Raw genomic sequence first — 3,601 nt, forward strand, 5'->3', positions numbered from 1 at the left:
AGTGTCCCATATGACATTGGGCTATGCTGCTCTGACTGGAACCCTGGATTATCCATACAGTTGCCAATCTTGAATGGCACTCAGCACAAGAAATGTCTTGGTGGAGGTCCAGGCACCGTTTCAAACTGCCCCACCAATTTCCTTATAAAATCCAGCAGATCTAAAATTATGTTAAGCATCTGTAGGAGACAGAGATGCTGTATGCATCAACTGGTGAGTTCTAATAGGAGTCCACAGGAAAAGACCGTGCCCTCTCCTTGGGGCAATATTTCCTCTATCTGAAAACAGTATTTGACTTGCTACTGGGCCCTGGCAGAGACTGAATGTCTGACTATGAGACGTGAAGTGATTATACAACCTGAATGACCCACCTTGAACTAACTCTTAACTGCTTGACTAAATTATAACACTGGACCTGCAGAATAGCATGCCACTGTAGGATGGAAATAGTATCCATGAGGCCAAACCTGAACAGGTCCAGAAGGCATGAGTATTTTCGTTTTCCATTGCTGTGTGACAAACCAGCCCAGAAACTAGTGGTTTAAAATATTAATGACTTCTTTTCCCTCAGGATTCTGTGGGTCTGGAATTCAGGCAGGCTCGGCTGGGAGGTTCAACTGCTCCTTGTTGTGCCTCTATGTCGTGAGGTTACTACCTTGGTTAGGCTGGATAGTCCAAAAGGGTTCCATTCACATGCCTGGTGCTCCACCACATGGCCCCTCTCTTGCCACATCGCTGGTCTGGGTCTCCTCCCAACATAGTGGTCTCTGAAGGCAGTTGGACTTCTACATGGTGGCTGGCTTCCAAGAGAAAAAAAGTGGACCTGCCAGTTATCTTAAGTGCTCAGCCCAGAGCTGTGACGGTGTCATTTCTACAGCATTCTACTGGTCAAAGTGAGTTAAGAGGTCAACTCAGACTCATGAGAAAAAGGAAATAAATTCCACTTCTTGACAGAAGAAACAGCAAAGAATTTGTGGCCACCACAGTTAAATTATATGAGCAGGTGGCTCGGATTTCCACAATTCTTTTAGCATCAGCTGTTTCCACACTTAGCTTCCCAAAACTTAGTAGCTTAAAACAAGAACCATGTATGCATACAGGCTGGCAGGTTGGCTGAGGGTTGACCAGTTTTGGCTGAACTTGGTGGAGTGACTTGGTTCTTCTCTGTGTGCCCCTTCTCCTCCTTCTGGGAACAGTGGCTTAGCCATGTTTTTCTCATGGCAATATCAGAGGTGAAAGGTACCAGTAGAAACGGGACAGGTCTCTTGAGTCCAGACAGACATAGAATAGTCACGGCATGACTTCTACTTCATTTTATTGGCCAAACAAGTTACGTTGCTGAATGGAACAGTACTGAAAAATTACATGACAAATGGCAGGAATACAAGAAGTGGTGAATAATGGCGGCTAATAATGCAACCTACAACAGCACCTGAAAAATACAGTGGAAGAATGTGAGGTGGGAGATGAAAGCACAAACCAGAGCATGTAGCGCCTACGGAGTCTGGATATTATTCTACAGGAAGGATTGAAGCAGGGACGATCTGGACCCTGAAAACCTGACTATATTTATCTCCTACTTTCTGTTCCTTAGCAACACTTTTCATTCCATGCTCTATGCATATGGGACTTCTCCTTCTCTGAGTCTTAGTGCCAAAGCAGGCTGAGGTAACTGACAAACCTTCACTTGTTCATCCATCTCCACACCAACTCTGCTTTCTCAGGGGAGCTTTTCATGAATTCCTCAGAAGGACATAGGATTCCCTTCACTTAACGCATTTTGTAGAAACATTGTTATCTCCTTGTCTTGTAACTGTCAGTTTACATGGTGAGAATAGCTACCACTCCTTGAGCACCTTTATTATACTTGGTGTTTTACCTATATAATCTCTAAACCTGTGACCGTCTTGCTGTATTCATTTTGTTTTGATGTGTAGCAAATTGCCACAAACTAAACTGCCCCGAGCAGCATCCATTTATTCGTTTACAGTTCTGTAGGTCAGAAGTCAGTACTCTTATGGAACTATAAACTAATATGCAGATACTGTTTTAGGCAGTTAAGTTTGTATCAATTTTCTACACATCAAAAGAAAACTAATACGGCAAGAGGGTCATAGGTTTAAAGATTATACATGTGAAACACCAAGTACAATAAAGGTGCTGAACAGGTGGTAGCTATTACCCACCCCGCAAGTAAATGGACAGATACAAGACAACAAGGTAACAATATTTCTACAAAATGCATTTTGTAGGTATCACAGGGCTGAAGTCAAGGTGGCAGCTAAGTTATTGTCTGGAGGGTCTAGTGAAGAATTTGCTTGCAAGCTCAATCCTTGTTGCCAGAACTCAGTTCCTTGCAGTTGTAGGACTGAGGTCTCAGTTTGCTTGCTGATTGTCAGACAGGGGCTACTCTCAGCCTATAGAGGCGACCTGCATTTCTTGCCACATGGCCTTCTCAATCTTGAAGCTAGCAAAATGCATCAATTTTTTTCTCACGCTTCAAATCCCTGTCTCTGACCCCAGGCCCCAATTTAAAGTCTCATGTGATTTGGCCAGGACTACCCAGGCTATCTCCTTATTTTAAGGTCAGCAGATTGGGAATTTAATTATACCTGCGAAATTGCGTTTGCCATATAATCACAGGAGTAATAGCCCATCATAAGTGCGGTGCCAGTATACTACAGAGTGTGTATACCCGGGGTCAGGAACCTTGGGGGACATCTTAGAAGCCTGTCTACCACACCTGCCAAGGAATATTTTACTTTTTTCGTGTCATCTAGTAAGTATTCTTGAATTTATATAATATGAGTCAGTTGGTTCTTTTATTTTTGCCCATGCTGTTTTTAGACTTCTCTAAATTGAGAACCTAACACAGAGATCATCAGCAAGGTCAGCAACAGACAAAATTGAAATTGGCTCTCCTTTTTAGGATATTTTGCTCATTCTATAATTTGCTTCAATAAGCCAGTCATTAACTTGTAAGGACATTTAAAAACATTTTAAAAAAAAACTAAATTATAAGACACACAAAGTACACAAATCTCAGGCATATAGCTCCTTGAATTTTTATAAAAGTATAAATTCATTTAATTTCCATCCAAGTCAGGGTATTGAACATTTCCAGCATCTCAGAAGGCTCCTTTATGCACTGCCTGGCAATACCATCTGCCAAAGATAAACATCATTCTACCTTATTGCACGATAGATTAGTTTAGCCTCTTCTTTCTTTTTCTTCTGTTTTCTTTTCTTTTTTCTTTCTTTTTTTTTTTTTTTTAGGCAGGGTTTTACTCTTTTTGCCAGACTGGAATGCAAAGGCATGATCTCGGCTCAATGCAACCTCCACCTCCCAGGTTTAAGTGATTCTCCTGCCTCAGCCTCCTGAGTAGCTGGGATTACAGGCGTCCGCCACCACGCCCAGCTAATATTTTGTACTTTTAGTAGAGACGGGGTTTCACCATGTTGGCTAGGCTGGTCTCGAACTCCTGACCTTATGTAATCCACCTGCCTCAGCCTTCCAAAGTGCTAGGATTACAGGCATGAGCCACTGCCCCCAGCAGCCTCTTCTTAAACATAATAGAAATGGAATTATACTTTGTAAATC

The sequence above is a fragment of the Theropithecus gelada genome, chromosome 14, assembly GCF_003255815.1.
Source record: "Theropithecus gelada isolate Dixy chromosome 14, Tgel_1.0, whole genome shotgun sequence".
Taxonomy (NCBI): Eukaryota; Metazoa; Chordata; class Mammalia; order Primates; family Cercopithecidae; genus Theropithecus; species Theropithecus gelada.